At 37.3% G+C, this 20923-nt stretch overlaps 1 protein-coding gene across 2 annotated transcripts in view; it reads right to left on the reverse strand.

The window, feature by feature from the left end:
- Positions 1–20923, reverse strand: part of RIT2 (Ras like without CAAX 2) — a 381876-nt gene that overhangs the window by 350781 nt on the left and 10172 nt on the right. The gene's annotated exons all lie outside the window — the stretch shown is intronic.

The raw sequence follows: 20923 nt of genomic DNA on the forward strand, positions 1-20923 counted from the left end.
AAGAGTCTCTTTGCATAACCATTATGCTATCTACCCCATCTTTTCCCCTCTCTATCCACCCCTCCTTCCCTCTCAACTTCTGGCTGTCTCTATCCAATAAATAAATAAAGATAATTTAAAAATACTTTTAAATATGTTGAGCAATCATGGATCCCACAAATTGTTTGGCCTCATATGTTAACTCTCTTTTCAATCACCAGGTTCCAGATGCCACCAGGATGCTGGCTAGGCTTCCCTGGATTGAAGACACACCAGGTGTGTCTCTGGGGAGCTCAGCTTCCCCAGAGACACACCCTACTAGGGAAAGAGAGAGGCAGACTGGGAGTATGGACCGACCAGTCAACGCCCATGTTCAGCGGGGAAGCAATTACAGAAGCCAGACCTTCTACCTTCTGCAACCCTCAACGACCCTGGGTCCATGCTCCCAGAGGGCTAGAGAATGGGAAAGCTACCATGGGAGGGGGGGATTATGGGGATTGGGTGGTGGGAATTGTGTGGAGTTGTACCCCTTCTACTTTATGTTTTTGTTCACTAATCCTTTCTTAAATAAAAAATTTTAAAAAAATACTTTTAAATAATAAAATATATAGAGTCTAAAAAAGAGAAACATTTCACATTGGAATGAAAGATGCAGGAAATAGAGACATGATTATAAACACACATCTGTCAGTAAATGTTTACTTGAAGCCTGTTAGAAAAGAACATTTTCTGGTACACTAATTATTGAACAGCATCAGCAAAACAGAAACATGAATTGAATATAAGATTTGGTCTGGGGGTCAGGCTGTAGTGCAGTGGGTTAAGCACACATGGTGTGAAGCTCAAGGCCTGGTATAAGGATCATGGTTCAAGCCCCCGGCTCCCCACCTGCAGGGGGGGGTCACTTCACAAGGGTTGAAGCAGGTCTTCAGGTGTCTTTCCCTCTCCTGTCTGTCTTCACCTCCTTTCTCGATTTCTCTCTGTCCTATCCAACAACAACATTGATAATAATAATAACCAAAACAACGATAAAAAAAAACAAGGGGAACAAAAGGGAAAAAAAATAGCCTCCAGAAGCAGTAGATTCATGGTGCAGGCACTGAGTCCCAGCAATCATCCTGGAGGAAAAAAAGAAAAAAGGAAAGAAAGATTTGGTCTATTAAATTCATATGCCATATAGGTTCTTAATTCAGAATTAAGCCAAGGACTATATACTACTTTATCAGGTTAGTAAAACTAAGCTTTGAGATTTAGATAGATGACAGTTCTCCTAAATCCAAAAACAAATGTATATTTCCAAATCAGAACAAAACATGTATAATCCATCCTATTATAAGATCTAGATTATTTCAGAACATGTCACATTTATGTTCAAGTAATAATATATTGGGTTGCCAGAAAATTCATATTTTTCAAAGATCTATACAGAAAGAAATTCTGATGGTGACTAGAGAGAGGCTCCTGTCTTCATATCTTTCCTTAATCAGTCTATAGTAATATAAGAAATGACTTGGACATTATACTAAATGATTTGGTGATAACTGATAATTGATGAAAAAAACTAAAATGGGGGCCTAGAGTTGGTGTACCTAGTAAAGCGCACATGTTATCATGTATAGTAATGAGGGTTCAAGCCCCCAGTTTCCACCTGCTTAGGGAGAAACTTCAAGAATGGTGGACCAGTGCTGTAGGTGTCTCTCCTTGCCTTTGCATCTCCCTCCCTCTCTATTCCTCTGTCTCATGTTCTATTGAAGAAGAAAAAAAAATAGGAAAGAGAAAAGAAAAAGGCAAGATTAGTGGGTAACAGTTGTGCAGTCACTGAGCTCCAATGATAACTCTGGTGTCAAAAAGCAAAAGAAGAAGGCGGAGAAGCAGAAGGAGGAGAAAGAGGAAGAGGATGGCAACATACTGAAACAATGTTTCGGTATGTTACATAACAAAACGATGAAACTCAGGTGTGTTTAACTCTTCTTGTCTATCAAATTACATATGTTTTTCTACATGTATTTATACTAAGTTTTTTAATCTCAGAGAAATGACTTAATAATCATCTATGTCACATTTGCTTGCATACATATATTATCTGCTGCATTAGGAATTACCTGGGTGAGTATGATGCTAGAGTAAAATCTAATCGAGTGAGGTTGCTTGATGGAGCACCCCATTGAGTGCACACGTTACAATGAGCAAGGACCCAGTTCAAGCCCTTGCTTCCCACCTGAAAGGGAGAAACTAAAAGGGGTGAAGCAGGTCTGCAGGTCTGCAGGTCTCTCTCTTTCTCTCTCCCCCTCCCTTCCTCCCTCCCTCCCTCCCTGCCTCTCTCCCTCCCTCCTTCCTTCCCCCCACTCTTTCAATTTCTCTCTGTCCTATGAAATGAAATAGACAAGAATATAAAAGAAGGAAAAGAGGAGGGAAAGAAAGGAGAGGAAAGGAGAGGAGAGGAGAGGAGAGGAGAGGAGAGGAAAGGAAAGAAAAAGAAAAAAAAAAAAAGGCCACTGAGACTTGTAGATTTGCAGTGCAGACACCAAGTCCCAGTGATAATTCTGGTGATAGTTATAAATAAATAAATAAATAAATAAATAAGTACTAATGGACTGAAAAAAGAAGGAAGGGAAGTTGATAATTTTCAGTATTGTGCTCATGATCCAGAAGAGATGTGTCTTTGTTCTTGTCCAAAGACTTTAGCTTTTGTTAGAATTAAAAGAACCTTATTTTAACTAGCAAATATCTGAGCTTTCAGTATGTCAATCCCTGGTTATTCTGTCAACAAAGAAAAGCAATTCTCAAATCAGTTCTACACAATACCATCATATGATGAGGTTTGAAAATGTTCAACACAGTCTTCTTCCTCACACCAAATAAAATTCAAATAGTCAGATTTGATACTTAGGCAACTAATTTTTTAAAAAATCTTTCCATGGCATTTTCATATGCACCCAAGTTTTAAGACAAATTTGGCTTGTGCTTGTGAATTTTTATCAGTAATACCAAAACAACTCATTAAAATACAAATTGCTAGACCTCAACCTCAATGCTTCTGATAATACAAATCTAGGGTGGGTCCAGAGAATTTGCACTGTTGAAAAGTACTTATGTTCTCCAACTTCTAAGAATGTTAACGGTGCTTGGAGAATTACTGTAACACAGTATATAAAGCTGCTTTATGTGGGAGCAGATAACATAATGGTTATGCAAAGAGACTTTCATGCCTGAGGGTCCAATGTCTCAGATTCAATACTTGCACCATTATAAGCTAGAGTTGAGCAGTGCTCTGGTAAAAATAAATAAACAAATAAATAAATACGGCCAGGTGGTGGGGCACCTGGTTGAATTTACATGTTTCAATGTGCAAGGGTCCAGTTTCGAGCCCCCAGTCTCCACCTGCAGGGGGAAAGCTTGCGAGTGGTGAAGCAATGCTGCAGGTGTCTCTCTGTCTCTCTCCCTCTCTATCTTCCCTTCCCCTCTTGATTTCTGACTATCTCTATCCAACAAATAAGCAAAGATAATTAAAATAAATAAATAATGAACAGTTAACAAATCTTGATTTTTGTCTTTGTTTGCTTCTCAATAAAATGTCTTTATGTCAGAAAAAAGGAAAAGAAAAGAAAAGAAATGGCCACCGATAGCTGAGGCATTATATAGGCACTGAGCCTCAGTGATAATTCTAGTGGAAAAAGAAAAATTCTTAGGTGCCAGGCAGTGGCGCACCTAGGTAAGTGCTCACATTATGGTGCATAAAGGATCCAGGTTCAAGCCCCTGGTCCCCACCTGCAGGGGGGGGAAGCTTCACAAGTGGTGAAGCAGGGCTGTAGGTGTCTCTCTCCCTCTCTATCTCCCCCTTCTCTCTCAATTTCTCTCTGTCTCTATCCAACAATAAAGAAAGAGCTTTAAAAAAAGAAAAGAAAAAGAAAAAGTCTTGAGTTAAGTGACCAGGTGAAATATAAACTTTTCATGTGTGCAGCCCTGGGCATAAGTGCCCTTGGAGCAGTACTCTCTCTTTCCTTATCTCCTCTTCCTGTTCTTCTTCCACTCTCTCTCTAAAATAAAAGAATTAATTAATTAGCCTGGGACAAGTCAATTAGAGCTGTTATATTGAGAGCAGGAGGTCCAGTTCCAAAAACAAACACAGTAACAATATAGAGAGTAAAAAAAAAAATCATAAATATGAAAGAAAAATAAATTAATGTGAGTTTAGATATTTACCTCTTGGCTCTTAAAGAATAGATGACATTACAGTAAGTAAAAATAGCCCCTGAAGGCCATTGAAAATGAGAAGAACTGCTTATATGAATGCTAGCTAACAATATATGTATTTTTTTATAGTGTCATCGGTCTTAAGACTTTGATGAGTGAGTCTGATGAAATACTGACATTTGAGCATCTATATATAAATCTAAATTAAAATAAAAAATATTTATCTACCAGACAGTGGGGAAGTTCTTAAAGACCTGAAGTGTCTGTCCTTCAGAGAACTCTTTGTAACAGCCATTCAGTGGCAGGCTTCCAGCAAGCTCTAGTGAACACAGTATTACATAAATCATACCCCAAGTCCTGCCTTTTGTAAGATCATATATTACTTTCAAGAATGAGGCATTTATATGATCAGCTAATTAAACACAAATGGGTATTAAAAATTACAACAGGTGATTAATCAATAAAGGTGGGAATGAAGGATCTTATTAGTTAGATAGGGATTTGCTGGTGTAGCTCAAGTACTAGCTATAAAAGTTGAAAATTAAAAATAATTGTGCATGCCAGTAGTGATGGAGAGCAAACTAGAAAGAGGTAAATGTTGTGACCTACTAGAAGCTCAGATTGAACAAAATATGCAACTATTTTGGTTTCCCGAGTTCTCATCTGAATTCACTTGATTCTAAAATATCTCTATATTTTTATTTATTTGTTTGTTTATTATTGGATAAAGACAGAGTGGAGAGGGGGACAGAGAGACAGAGAGACATCTGCAGTACTGCTTCAGCACTGATGAAGCTTTTCCCCCTGCTAGAAGGGACCAGGGCTTCAACCTATATCCTTGCTCACTTGGTGAGCTTAACCAGGTGCACCATCACCTGGCCCCAAATATTAATATTTTTATACACTAAAACAATATTTACACAAAAGTTTTCAATATTGGAAATGGTTTAGTCCATTCTGTGTTTTCATGGTGATTCCAGGTAATGGCTTTTAAATATGAAATAAAAAGCCTCCCCAATCTGCAGAACTGTCTCTTCTCTCTGTGTGTGAAGGTCGAGAGGAAATCCCATGGAGCCATCTTCCCTTGAAATCTGGAAAGTAGAGCTCATCCCTTTAGCACATTTGTTCAGGATTGAATATATATTGTTGCTGTTGCTGTTTTATCTTAAAAATCAAGTAATAGGCATTAGAGGCAAAGGCATGCTTTTCTAGAAAGAAGGAGTACAGACTCATCACTTTGTGCAAAATGCAGATAACATAATCTTCAGACTGTAGTGAATGAATGGTAATTGTGACAGGGCGTGGCAGCCTCACCATCAACAATGACAATGTTAACATCCTAGTACTGATATAAAAGTTTTGGGCAATCACTTTTCCTAAGTAGTTGGAAGTCTATCCATAAATTCAAACTGAGAGTGTGTCACTGTCTGGCCTTTGTTTTCTATTTTATTGGTCAGGAAAGAGAAAAAAATGAGAGGGAAGGGGAGAGGAAAGGAGATAGAAAGAAAGACAGACACCTCATATCTTTTTTGCAGCTTGTGAAGTATCCCCACTGCAGATGTGGAGCAGGGGCTCAAACCCAGGCCCTTGTGCTTAGCAACTGTGTGCTTAACCAGATATGCTACTGCCTGGCCTCTAAGCAAGATTTTACATATCTAATAGTATATTATATGAATCTCCCTTGTGCTTAGTATTTGTGTGCTTAACCAGATACACTACTGCCTGGCCTATAAGCAAGATTTTACATATCTAATAGTATATTATATGAGTCTCCCTTAAGATTACTGTGATCTATAAATAAGGCTTCAGTCATACTTTTTGGATGATCATTTGTAAACTAAAATTGTATTTTCATACAAAATTTTCCTTGCTTATCTCAAATACTATTTTCATTAACATAAAAAAGAAAAATCAATGACTTATCAAACACTATATACAGGACACTGCTTTGTTTGGGGTTTTTTTTTCAGACTATTTATTTAAAGCTATTTTTTTCTTTAGTGATTTAATAATGATTGACAAGAGTGTGAGATAAGACAGGTACAATTCCATATGTATCCCACCACCAGAGTACCACATCCCATCACCTCCATTGGAAGGTTCCCTATTTTTTTTTTTATCCCTCTGGGATTATAAAGCAACAATCTTTATGGAGTGCAGAAGGTGGAAGATCTGGCTTCCATAATTGCTTCTCCACTGGACACGGGCATTGGCAAGTGGATCCATACCCCCAATGTGTTTCTATCTTTCCCTAGTTGGGTAGGGCTCTGGGGAGGTAGGGTTCCACAACATATTGGTGATATCATCTGTCCAGGGTAGTCAGGCTGGCATCATGGTAGCATCTGCAACTTGGTGGCAGAGTACTGGAGCTGAAGGGTTGACATCCCAGGCCTGATATCTCTGGACACAGTCTGAAGGGAAACATGTCGAGGTGTCATTGGTTGCATTGATTTGGTTGAGATCAGCAGACATAGTATCAAACAGTATGGATCAAGAGAAGCATGAAGGAAAGCAAAGCCCCTGAGGTTCCAGGACTGGGAGAAATATGGATTTTATAGAGAATAAGGAAGGTTCCTTGCTGTCTTAGAGTCTAAGCAGGCAATAGATAATTATTATTATAACCAAATTATTTGGGAACTTGGTTGACTTTGAAAATGCCATGGGGTTAGGATTTACTGTACTATATAAGGCCTTCTATGATGTATGTCATTAATGCTATTTACAACTAACTGTATCTTATATACTAACAATACTGGTTGTTTCTGGTCTCCCTGGTCTAATATTATAGGTGATTTAATACTTAAAATAAAAGAAATACAAAAGTTTTGATATATACTTAATGTTTATATAAGATTTATAATCACTATATAAAACAGCATTGTGTTTTCTCAAGATTTTAAAATTAAATAGAATTATCGTATGATTCATCTATTCTCTTTCTATTTTTTAAATAAAACAAGGTCACTAACTCTAAATATGTCAATACCACCATATTTACCACAGCACTATTCACAATACTCAAAATAAGTAAACAACCTAAAGAATGAGTGACTGTATGAAGAAACGGAGTAGTTTCTATAAAAGTAAAAGAAAACTGTACTTGTGTGGCACATTGTTAAGCCTTGATTATATCATGTTAAGTGATTTTTAAAAAAAGGTAAACAATTACTGTATGATCTCTTCCATATGTGTAATCTGTGCAGGGGAGATCTCTCTGGTTACTGAGTTGAGAATAAATTGTCGAGATATTGGACACTTCCGGACGTGGGGCTATGAAGCAGCAGCAGCTGTGTTTCTCTCCTGTCCTCTCCCTGGTCAACTAGGAATACCAAAGGAGACCACCTGGTACCTCAACAAGACAAAACTAGATGACTACAAACAGCCTGATTGCACATCTTAAAGACGAAGAAGAAGAAGGAGGAGGAGGAGGAGGAGGTGGAGGAGGAGAGGTAGAGGCAGAAGGAGGAGGTGGAGGAGGAGAGGTAGAGGTAGAGGCAGAAGGAGAAGGAGAAGGAGTAGAAGGAAAAGAAGGAGAAGAAGAACAATGGAACCCTAAAGCAACCAGAAGGATAGAAATCACTAAAGTTAGGGCAGAAATAAATAACATTGAAAATGAGAAAACCATACAAAAGATCAATGAAAGCAAATGCTAGTTCTTCAAAGAGTAAACAAAATCGACAAAACTTGAGCCAGACTCACAAAAGAAGTAGAATATCCAAATAAATAGGATCATAAATGATAGAGGAGATATCACAACAGATACTGCAGAAATTCAACATATCATGTGAGGCTTCTATGAACAACTATATTCCACCAAGCTAGAGAACCTGGAAGAAATGGACAATTTCCTAGATACCTACAAACTTCCAAAATTAAATAAAGAGGAAATAGATAACATGAACAGGCCCGTCACAGCTATTGAAATTGAAACAGTTATCAAAAACCTCCCCAAAAAAAAAAAGTCCTGAACCAGATGGTTTTACAAATGAATTCTATAAAACTTTTAAAGAACTAATACCTATACTTTTAAGAGTCTTCCAGAAGACTGAAGACACTGGAATACTCCCTTCCAGCTTCTATGAAGCCAACATTACTTTTATACCAAAAGTAGACAGGAACACAACCAAAAAAGAAAACTATAGACCACTATCTCTGATGAACATAGATGCTAAAATATTGAACAAAATTCTAACCAACTGGATACAGCAGTATATTTTTTAAAAAATTGGTCATCATGACCAAGTGGGGTTTATACCAGGCATGCAAGTTTGGTTTAATATCCATAAATCAATCAACATGATCCACCACATCAATAAAAGCAAGACCAAAAACCACATAGTCATATCAATGGATGCAGAGAAAGCCTTTGACAAAACACAACATCCCTTTATAATCAAAACACTACAAAAATGGGAATAGATGGAAAATTCCTGAAGATAGTGGAGTTTATATATAGCAAACCTACAGCCAACATCATACTCAATGGTGAAACTGGAAGCATTTCCCCTCAGATCAGGTACTAGACAGGGCTGCCCACTATCACCATTACTATTTACCATAGTGTTGGAAGTTCTTGCCATAGCAATCAGACAGGAGCAAACAATTAAAGGAATACAGATTGGAAGAGAAGAAGTCAAATTCTCCCTATTTGCAGATGACATAATTGTATACATAGAAAAAAACCTAAGAAATCCAGCAATAAGCTTTTAGAAATCATCAGGCAGTACAGTCAGGTGTTAGGCTACAAAATTAACATTCAAAAATCAGTGGCATTCCTCTATACCAACACTAAGAAGAAGTTGAAATCCAGAAATCAATTCCTTTTACTATAGCAACAAAAACAATCAAACATCTAGGAAGAAACCTAACAAGAGGTGAAAGACTTGTATACTGAAAATTATGAGTCACTACTCAAGGAAATTGAAAAAGACACAAAGAAGTGAAAAGATATTCCATGTTCATTGGTTGGAAGAATTAACATAATCAGAATGAATATACTACGCAGAGCCATATACAAATTTAATGCTATTCCCATCAAGATCCCAAACACATTTTTTAGAAGAACACAACAAATGCTACAAATGTTAATCTGGAACCAGAAAAGACCTAGAATTGCCAAAACAATCTCGAGAAGAAACAACAGAACTGGAGGCATCACACTCTCAGATCTCGAATTCTATGATAGGGCCATTGTCATCAAAACTGCTTGGTACTGGAACAGGGATAGACACACTGACCAGTGGAATACAATTGAGAGTAAAGAAGTAAGCCCCCACACCTATGGACATCTAATCTTTGACAAAGGTGCCCAGACTATTAAATGGGGTAAGCAGAGTCTCTTGAACAAATAGTGTTGGGAAAAATATGTTGAATCATGCAGAAGAATGAAACTGAACCACCATATTTCATCAAATACAAAAGTAAATTCCAAGTGAATCAACGACCTGGATATTTGACCAAAAACTACCAGATAATTAGAGTAAAATATTAGCAGAACTCTTTTCCACATAAATTTTAAAGACATCTTCAATGGAACGAATCCAATTACAAAGAAGACTGAGGCAAGCATAAACCTATGGGACTACATCAAATTACAAAGCTTCTGCACAGCAAAAGAAACCACTACCCAAACCAAGAGACCCCTCACAGAATGGGAGATCTTTACATGCCATATATCATACAAGAGGATAATAACCAGAATATATAAAGAGCTTGCCAAACTCAACAACAAGAAAACAAATAACCCCATCCAAAAATGGGGGGAAGATATGGACAGAACATTCACCACAGAAGAGACCCAAAAGGCTGAGAAACACATGAAAAAATGCTCCAAGTCTTTGTCATAGAAATGCAAATAAAGACAATAATGAGATTCCACTTCACTCCTGTGAGAATGCCATATATCAGAAAAGGTAGCAGCACCAAATGCTGGAGAGGTTGTGGGGTCAAAGGAACCCTCCTGCACTGCTGATGGGAATGTAAATAGGTCTAACCTCTGTCTAGAACAGTCTGGAGAACTCTCAGAAGGCTAGAAATAGACCTACCCTCTGATCCTGCAATTCCTCTCCTGGGGATAGATTCTAAGGAACCCAACATATCCATCCAAAAAGATCTGTGTACACATATGTTCTTGGCAGCACAATTTGTAATAGCCAAGACCTGGAAGCAACCCAGGTGTCCAACAACAGATGAGTGGCTGAGCAAGTTGCGATATATATACACAGTGGAATACTACTCAGCTATAAAAAGTGGTGACTTCAGCCAGTCTTGGATGGACCTTGAAAAATTCATGTTAAGTGAAATAAGTCAGAAAGAGAAGGATGTATATGGGATGATCTCACTCTCAGGCAGAAATTGAAAAACAAGATCAGAAGAAAAAACACAAGTAGAACCTGAACTAGAATTGGCATATTGCACCAAAGTAAAAGACTCTGGGGTGGATGGTGGGGGGAGAATACAGGTCCATGTAGGATGACAGAGAACCTAGTGGGGGTTGTATTGTTATATGGAAAACTGAGAAATGTTGTGCATGTACAAACTATTGTATTTACTGTCAAGTGTAAAACATTAATTCTCCAAAAAAGAAATTTAAAAAAACAGGAAAAAATGTTAAAAATGGCAGTTACATTCTTAAAAATAAATGAATTATAATCTGAAAAAAATTGTCGAGATATTATAAAAGCATGAAGAAGAAAGAGTTTCCATAATGACACAAATACAGGCCACAGAGTTTGTTAACTTGACCCAGGATGGTAATTGCTGGGCTTTGAGAGGCCTTTAGGATATTTGTGAAGATAAAGTCACAAGGATTTACCAGTAAATTACACATATAAGTATAAGAAAAAGGAAGGTAAATATCTGGGATAGAACTACTAGAAAGAGGTGATTTCAATAGTAAGAGGTAATTTGTAGGTGAAGCAAGTTTGGGAATATCAATAGTTTATTTTGTGCTTTTTTAATTAGAAATAGTTATGTTATTTATATGGAGACATTAGAAAGATAGTTACAGGGGAGTCTGTTGGTAGCGCAGCAGGTTAAGTGCAGGTCACACAAAGCACAAAGACCAGTGTAAGGATCCTGGTTTGAACCCCTGGCTCCTCACCTGCAGGGGAGTTGCTTTACAAATGGTGAAGCAGGTCTGCAGGTGTCTATCTTTCTCTCCCCTTCTCTGTCTTCCCCTCCTCTCTCCATTTCTCTCTGTCCTATCCAACAATGATGACATCAATAACAACAACAATAGCTACAACAATAAAAAAGGGCAACAGAAGGGAATAAATAAATAAATAAATATTAAAAAGAGATAGTTGAATACACTACTGAATTTTAGAAAATAAATCTGGACTAGAAATACAATATTCTAACATTTCATTAATCTTCCCTTTTGTGAATTTAGAATACTTTAAAAAGATACACACTGGGGCTAGGTGGTGGCATACCTGGTTGAGCACACATGTTACAGTGTTTGAGCACCTGGTCCTCACCTGCAGGGGAAAAGCTTTGCAAGTGTTGAAGCAGGGCTACAGTTTTCTTTCTGTCTCTCTCCCTCTGTACCTCTCCCCTTCCCTCTTGAATTCTGTCTCTATCCAATAAATACAGTAAAAATAATAATAATGATGGTGATAAAAGTAAAAAAAAGAAGATACACACTAGGAAGACTTTATAATTCAATGATGATTCACAAAGGGAACTCATGCTATCACCAGTCATTCTAAAAGAATATATTTTGAATTCTAGAATCTCTTCCAATCGCTGCTTCTCCCTTTAACAGATGACTAATATGCTGATTTATGGTTATTTTCCCCTTATTTGAGGGCTATTTTTTCTGTGTGTGCAGATGTATGGATAATTTAAGCCTTTGACTACTACATTAAGTCAATTCTAATACAATTGATTTATTCATTCTTATGCTGATGAACACTTAGACTTCTGATTTGCAATGTCAGAAATAATGCTGCTCTAAACATGTTGGCCATACTTCTTAGTGTGAACTTATGTTGAACACATATTAGTAGGAGCAGAAGTACTAATATGATTAAAGTATGTATTTTTAAAAATTAATGCATAGTTCCAAACCATTTATCATGGTGGTTATAATAAATGACACTATATATTTTAGTTCACATTTGATATTATTAGTCTCTTTAATTTTAGTCATTTAAATTGTGTTTCATTGTGGTCTTAATATAGATATTAATTTAATTTAATATAAAGATAAAGATATTTCAATCTAGCCATTTGGTTGAAATAATCTAGGAAAATAGAATTGAGGTATAAGAGATAAGACTCTAATTCTTCAACATTAAGATAATCAGAAGAGTGTAACCATTGGTAGTTGTCCTTCAACTTTTTAGATATTTTACTTAGCATAATCACCATCAGTTCAATCCATTTTGCTTCAAATAAAAATATCTTACATTTTGTTATTGCAGATAAAATAAAATAGTGTCGGGAGTAGGGCAGTAGAGCAGTGGGTTAAGCGCACGTGGCGCAAAGCGCAAGGACCAAGGTTAAGGATCCCAGTTTGAGCCCCGGCTCCCCACCTCCCGGGGAGTCGCTTCACAGGTGGTGAAGCAGGTCTGTAGGTGTCTTTCTCTTCCCCTCTCTGTCTTCCCCTCCTTTCTCCATTTCTCTCTGTCCTATCCAACAACAACGACATCAAGAACAACAACAATAACTACAACAACAATGAAAACAACAAGGGCAACAAAAGGGAAAAATAAATAAATATTAAATTAATAAATAAGTAAAAATAAAAGTGTCCCATTGACTACATATAGCCACGATTTCTTTATTCAGCTTTCTCTTCTTGGATATTTAAGTTACTTCCATATATTAGCTATTGTAAGTAGTGCAGATATGAACAAAGGGATGCATACATCCTTTTCAAAGTCATAGAGAAGTCAAGGATAAAGGTACTATCGTTTCTCTCATGTGCAATACAGATGACTGATGCAAATGAATTTGCAAAGAAAAAAGCTAACAGAACTGTCTCTTGGACTTGGTGAGAACTATTATACTTAGCAGGGTATGGAGAACAGAACTCTGGGAGAGGGTGTGGTGACTCACATTTCCCATTTATGGATATTATATCCCTGAGGTCTTCTGATTTTGTAAAAATTCTGTTCAATCAAGCACTAACAAAAAGGAGTGGGGGGAAGAAAAGAAGAGAAAAAAGAAACTCAGGAGAGAACAAGCCAGCAGAGTCACTTGCTTTGTAAGGGACAGGACTGAATTTTAATGAATATCTATCTATCTTCAAAGTTCACAATGTTTCAAACAGGCTGGCTGTATACAGAATTATACTCAAGGAAAATGCAAATAATCTCAGAGAGGCAAATAAATTGTGTGCTTTCCAAAGCACAGTACTCTATGCAAAAATGTTTTCCATTTGCTTTTCTGTGATGAAGCAAATGAGTTATGCATTATTGCAAGGGCAGAAAAATATTAAAAGCTTCTGTGGAGTGGGTCTAAAAGTGGTAAAGGCTGACTGTAAATGGTCTAAGCTCTTTTGCTAATAACTTTGAGAGTAATAAGGAGTGAGTATGTAAACAAAAGGGAATGACAGGAAGAAAAAGCTCAATATTGGCAAAGAAAGGTTTTTTTTTTTTTAAATACCAGTAAAAATTATACTTATGAAAAGCTTTCTTGATTTTAAAGCTTCCGGGAAGTCAGGGGCAAGGTGTAACACCTTGGTTATAATCTGGTCCTATAATTGTCTGCTATTCTCTTTTTTTAATTAATTAATTTATTTACTATTGGATAGAGACAGAGAGAAATTGAGGAGAAGGGGAGATAGAAATGAAGAAATACAGAGAGATACTTGCAACCCTGCTTCACCACTTGTGAAGCTTTCTCCCTGTAGGTAAGGACCAGGGGCCTGAACTCAGGCCCTTGCATACTATCTTGTGAGTACTTAACCAGGTGCACCACCGCCTAGGCCCTTGTCTGCTATTCTCAATGGCTCTTCTTTCTTTTCATTTTAGAATAGAGCTTTTCAAATTTACATCGCGGCTCCTTATGGTTTTCATCCACACAAGAAAAATCTGTGGAAAAGTGTGCATGCTTCAGAATCCAGAATCAAGTCATAATCTAACTCAGGGTTAGTCAAGAGATACTTGTTCAGTGAGATGCTAATACGCATGTTGAAATCAAAATCACAGGAGTGTGTAACATTCTATAGCCTTATTTGTGTCACTGTTCCCTCAGTGCTTCTTTCTTACTTTCTTTTTTAACCAGAGCACTGCTCAGCTCTGGTTTATTATAGTGCAGAGAATTAAACCTGGCATTCAGGAGACTCAGGCAGGAGACTCTCTTTGTATAACCATTATGCTATCTATCCACACCCTCAAGCCCCTCAATGTTCCCTAAAATATTTGTTTAATTCCTGTCTTTCCATCCTCCTTTCACTCAAATTAATCCTTATTTTTAGGAGATGTGTACAGTGGAAATGGTTTAATAAATAAAGGATGAGCTCATTTCATTGTCTCATAGGTATTCAGATATCAGCTGTCTCTGTTTTTTAAGTTTGCAAAGGATATATATACTGCACCTGACTGGATAGCATCTGCAGGGCTCAGGGACATTTCCTGAATTTATTAATTTTTGCCATCAGGGTTATTTACTGTATTTAAGTGTCCCCAAGAGGACTTGGCCACTCCCAGCAGCCATTTCTTTTTTTTTCTTTTTTTTTTTTTCCATAGGGGTGAGATAGAAAGAGAAGAGAGCAACAGAGAAGAGGAGAGTCACTTGAAGTGCTACTCTACTGCTTGTGAAACTTTCCCATATGGGGAGGCAAGGCAGCTGGGGGAGGGGGCTCCAACCCAGTGTGTGGTTCATGTAGCAAGTAGTTCTATGTAGTCTCACTTCTTTTGTCATGAGATACCTGAGAATGAATGCACAGCCTCTTGTACGTGCGATACTGATGAGTGATTTCTAAGACCACTGTGTTATTCCGTATCTTTGGAGCGAGAAGAGAGAAGGAGAGAGAGGAAGATATATCAGTAAATTACTCCATCATTTACTGTACCTCTTTGTGGTACTGCGGAGAGGGGAGCAAGCCCAGGATCTCAGGTGCAGTGAGAAATGTGCTATATATAGTGTACTAGCTCCTGGGCCACTCTGTTCACATTCGTAGCATGACATTCCCATCTACTTGTCTGGCTTATCAGTCATGCCTAGGTCTATTTTTGTTGTTGAAAGCCCTGATTGGAAAGCATACACGTTCATCTTCAAATGCATTATCAACAAATACTCCTCATGCAGGTCTGAGTTCAGACTTCTGCAAAATTGCAATCCTATGAGCTCAACGGGCCATTTCTATACTTGTGCTAAAGTCATCTGCTGTAGCCATGGCCTTTTATAACACAGGATTTTGGAAAAATGGCTTACTTCTACTTTACTTAAATATATTTTACTTTTTTTCTTATTTTCTGCATCTTCTCAAAGATTTATAAAAGGAAGTTCTAAGTTTATAGGTAGTTTTGAGAATGTAATACCAAGGTTCATGGGAGAAAAAAAAAGACAAACTAACATTCAGTTCTGCCCTCAAGGAATTTGCCTTCAGGGTGAGAACATATATACTAGAGACTAGTTAAATAAAAACACAAAAATCAAATAACACTTTAAGATTCCAGATTGCACGCTTGAACAGCCTATGTAATTGTGACTAGTTTTTAAATAGACAATAGAATTTAAATGACTATATGAGCAGAAAATGAAGACTAGAGTAGACAGGGAAGATATTAAGAGAAGGACGTACTTGTGAAAAACCAGAGAGGACACATAAAATTTGATAACTTGAGAGGAAGGAAAATGGAGATAATTATGTAATTCACATGATTATGTGTCTAACACAGAAAAGTGTCAAGAATTGGGGTGGAGGTACCAGATTCTAGCATGATGCCAACCAGACTTCCCTGGACAGACAACCCCACCAATATGTCCTGGAGCTCCAATTCCCCAGAACCCCACCCCACTAGGGAAAGAGAGAGGCAGGCTGGGAGTATGGGTCGACCTGTCAATGCCCATGTTCAGTGGAAATGCAATTACAGAAGCCAGACCTTCCACCTTCTGCATCCCACAATGACCTTGGGGTCCATACTACCAGAGGGATAAAGAATAGGAAAGCTATCAGGGAAGGGGATGGGATATGGAGCTCTGGTGGTGGGAATTGTATAGAGTTGTAACCCTCTTATCCTATGGTTTTGTCAGTGTTTCCTTTTTATAAATAATAATAAAAAAAAAGATAAGAAAAAAATTGGAGTGGAACGGAAACAAGATTTGTGTCTAGAAAAATGAATACAGTAATGTGGTAACAGTTCTGTGGCCTTTTAGAGTATGGTACAGAGAGGGGAAAGAGAAGGACAGAGATGGGAGTTGAAAAAATTATGGAACATACGGCTCCCTACATAGAAACAGTTCTGCCAAACTCTCAGACTTTACAACAGCATTTCTGAATCTTCCCACTTCTACTTTTCAGATCCTGCTGCATGGTATTCTTGACTCTCTACTGACCCCTCACTAACCTATACTGGCTCAAGATACTTGTCTCTGTTTTCTGGTTCCTGCATATCTGCTCCCTCTGACTTGAGTCTCCGTGCCATCCTATGGACTTTGAATGTCAGCTTCTTGGCAAAGAGCAATTCATTGAAGACTGTTCAATAGGAAAGGATGCTAAGTGGGATTATAGGATGATCTTCCCAAAGCTGGTATAGAGAGTGAATGGTAGAACGGGATAAGTTAAAAAGCAATAGGTTAGAACAATTCGCTAAATTTCCTTTTTAATTTTGATCTTTCTATTTTATTTTATATTTATTTATTTACTATTAAAAAGAGAGAAAGAAAGAGAACTTGAGAGGGGAGAGGGAGATACAAAGGGGAAGAGACAGAGAGATACCTATAATCCTACTTCACCACTTGTGAAGCTTTTCCCCAGCAGGTGGGAACCAGGGGCTTGAACCCAGGTTCTAGTGCACTGTAATGTGTGTGCTTAGCCTGGTGCACCACTACCTTGTATTAAATTACTTATAGTTTCAAATAACAGCTGTTTGTGCCCTTGTGCCCTTTTTAAAGAAGAGTCCTCTTTTCCAACTAAAAAAAAAAAATCTGTGTAGGGGTCATTATTAGCTTCATCTGATGTTATTAAATATGGCTTTTCTCACTTTACTGAAGCAATATTGCTATCATTGAAAACAAGGGGGTTGTCTTTTTATTCCAAGTGTATTAAATTAACACATATATTGGAGAAATTAATTCCAATCCTAATTCACAATCAGAATGCTCTGCTATAAGCTGAGATTGCTCTAAGAAGCAAGCCCTTTACAGTTGTCTTAATAGGTGAGGACTTTATTCTCAAATTCTTCTCTATCTGGCAGTGGGGTGTGTGTGTGTGTGTGTGTGTGTGTGTGTGTGTGTGTGTGTGTGTGTGTGATGGGTCAATTAAGATGAATAAAGAGACAGTTCACTAGGGTAACTAGTGAACCACCATTATTATAGTCACTGAAGTTACCACTCAATAGGCTAACAGTGAAACAAGTCAATGTAAAACTACGGAGAGCAAGAGTAAGTTTAGAGTAGGTAGATACGCAGTAACACAATATATTACAGTATCTGACCCAAATAACATTGTCCTAGGACTCTTTGACACAACCCACATCTTTACTGCAGAAGTAGATTCTCTTATTTTTCTGAAAGATGAAGGGGAAAATGAAGAAAGACATAAAGGAAAGGGGGAGGGAACAAGACAAGAAGAGAAGAAGGTAGTGAGAGAACAAGGGAAAAAAAAGACTTGAGAGAGAAAAGTGTGGGATGGAGAAAGGAAGGAAAGTAGGAAAAAGTGGACAAAAGAAAGTAAGGAGAAAAAAAAAGGAACAAGGAAGGAAGGTAGGCATTTAACAAGTTCAATTAGGATGCAATGCATAATTTTTCATTCTCTATAATTCATACTTTTATATGATAGTTCCATATTTTTGTATTAATCTTTTCCAATGCCATCTACCCAACAGCGCTTTGAGGTGAAATTAATGAATGTCATTTTTAGGTTGAGGAAAAGGATGCAGAAAAGAGTTTAAGTTCACTGTGGAAGGTCAAACACTATTCAATATGAGCAACTGAAAACAGTTACCTATGAGTACTATAAGAATTATTCAACACTTCTCATGTTCTATGTTGTGCTATAAATACTCTTTGAATCAGTCATTGAATTTTTTTTAATTCTTGCTTTATAGATGAGAACAAAAGTCTGAATTTCCTAGTATGCTCAATTTACTGTTCACATAATTCTAAATTCACTATGCCAAGATCTTATTATCAGGCAGATCAAAAACTTGGGAAAGGTTGGGGAAATAGTCCATCAGTAAAGCACAGGTCTTGCATGTCTTAGGCAACAGGTTCATATTCTCTCTCTCTCTCTCTCTCTCTCTCTCTCTTTCTCATAAAGATAAATAGATTTTTTTAAATGACCATGGAAGGTGATACAGAGGACATCATCACTTAAGAACATGGACATGGTGGTGACTATAGCAACAAAAACAATACAATAACTAGGAATGAACCTAACAAAAGAAATGAAAGACATATACACTGAAAAGTATGTGCCAATATTCAAAGAAATATAAAAGGACACAAAGAAGTGGAGAGATATCCCATGTTCCTGGGTTGGAAGAATTAACATCATCAAAATGAATATTCTACTGGAGCCATATACAAAATTAATGTAATATCCATTAAGGTCCCTACCAACTTTATTTATTTCTTTTTAGAAAAATAGATTGGGGGCTGAGTGATAGCACAGCAGGTTAAGCGGACATGGATTGGAGCTCAAGGATTGGAATAAGGATCCTGGTTTGAGCCCCCAGCTCTTCACCTGCAAGGAGTTGCCTCATGAGTGGTGAAGCAGGTCTGCAGGTGTGAAAAAAAAAAAAGAAAAATAGATTTAATAATAAAAAAAAACTACAAACATTTATCTGGAATCAGAAAATACCTAGAATCACCAAAACAGTCTTGAGAAAAAAAGAACAGAACCAGAGGCATCACACTCCCAGAACTCAAACTATATTATAGGGCCAGCATCATCAAAACTGCTGGGTACTGGAACAAACGCAGACACACTGACCAGTGGAATAGAATTGAGAGCCCAGGAATAAGACCTCACACCTGTGGTCATCTAATTGGTGACAAGGGGTCCCAAACTATTAAATGGAGAAAGCAAAGTCTCTTCAACAAATGATGTTGGAAAAGTTGGGTTGAAATATGCAGAGAAATGAAACTGAACCACTATATTTCACTAGATACTCCAAGTGGATTAACTCCAAATGGATCAAAGACCTAGATGTTAGACTAGAAACTATCAAATAATTAGAGACAATATTGGCAGCACTCTTTTCTACCTAAATTGCATAGGCTTCTTCAATGATACAAATCCAATTGCAAAGAAGACAAAATAAAAATAATCCCATAGAATTATGTCAAATTGAAATGTTTCTGTACAGAAAAAGAAACCAAAGAATCTGTACAGAATGGGAGACTTTTATATGTCATATGTCAGGTAAAATTCTAATAACCAAAATATATAAAGAGCTCACCAAAATCACCAACAAAAACATAAATGATCAAATCCAAAGTTGCTGAGATGATATTAGTAATTACCAAAGAAGGACAACATATTAAAAATGCTTGAGTGTCAGAGAAGTGCAAATAAAAATGACAATGAGATACCACTTCACCTCTAGTGAGAATGTCATACATCAGAAACAATAGCAATAGCAAATATTAGAGAGGCTGTGGGGACAAAGGAACCCTGCTGCACTGCTGGTGGCAAGGTAAATTGGTCTAACCCCTGCAGAGAGCAATCTAGAGAACTCTCAGAAGGCTAGAAGTGGACCTACCCTATGACCCTCCAATTCCTCTCCAGGGGATGTACCCTAAGGAATCAAACATACCCATCCAAAAAGATGTATGTATACTTATGTTCATAGCAGCACAATTTGTAATAGCTAAAACCTGGAAGCAACCTAGATGTCTAACAGCAAATGAGCGACTGAGAAAGTTGTGGTCTATATACACAGTGGAATACTATTCAGCTATTAAAAAATAATGTATTACCTTCTCTTCAGCTTGAACAGAGGGCTTGGAAGAATCATGTTAAGTGAGTTAATCCTGAAAGAGAAGGATTAATATGGGATGATCCCACTCATAGAAGTTGGAAAACTAAAACAGGAAGGAAATCATGAAGTAGAACTTGGACTGGGTCCCACATATTTCAGAAAAATATAATACTCTTATGGGGAGAGGGGAAGTTACAGGTCAATCATACTGGGGCTTGGGGTGGGGACACAGACCTTTGGTGATGGGGGCAGTATGAAAATGCATTCCTATTATCTCATAATAATATAATCCACTCTTAATTCATTATGTCAGGAGAAAAACTGATTTAATATTTCAAGTTCTTTAACTGCCTAGATTTTAGTTCTGTGTATATATTCCTTTAGTCTAAGCATTTAATGTTTCTAATTTGTAAACTGAACTCTGACAATGGGCTTAAATTGTTAAAGCATTTCTAAAAATAACTTTTTTCTTAGGTACTAAGTTATACCTACAACCTGAGACCACAACGATCTGAATCATTTCCTTCTATCAGTATCTAAGATACAGTTATTAGTTGGCATCATTAAATGGCATAAAACATGGTGAGGTTAAGTATAGTAAGATAAATCCTAACCATGGAATTTGCAAAGAAAAACAAGCTCCCAAC

Source organism: Erinaceus europaeus, chromosome 15 (assembly GCF_950295315.1).
Source record: "Erinaceus europaeus chromosome 15, mEriEur2.1, whole genome shotgun sequence".
In the NCBI taxonomy this organism is placed as follows: Eukaryota; Metazoa; Chordata; class Mammalia; order Eulipotyphla; family Erinaceidae; genus Erinaceus; species Erinaceus europaeus.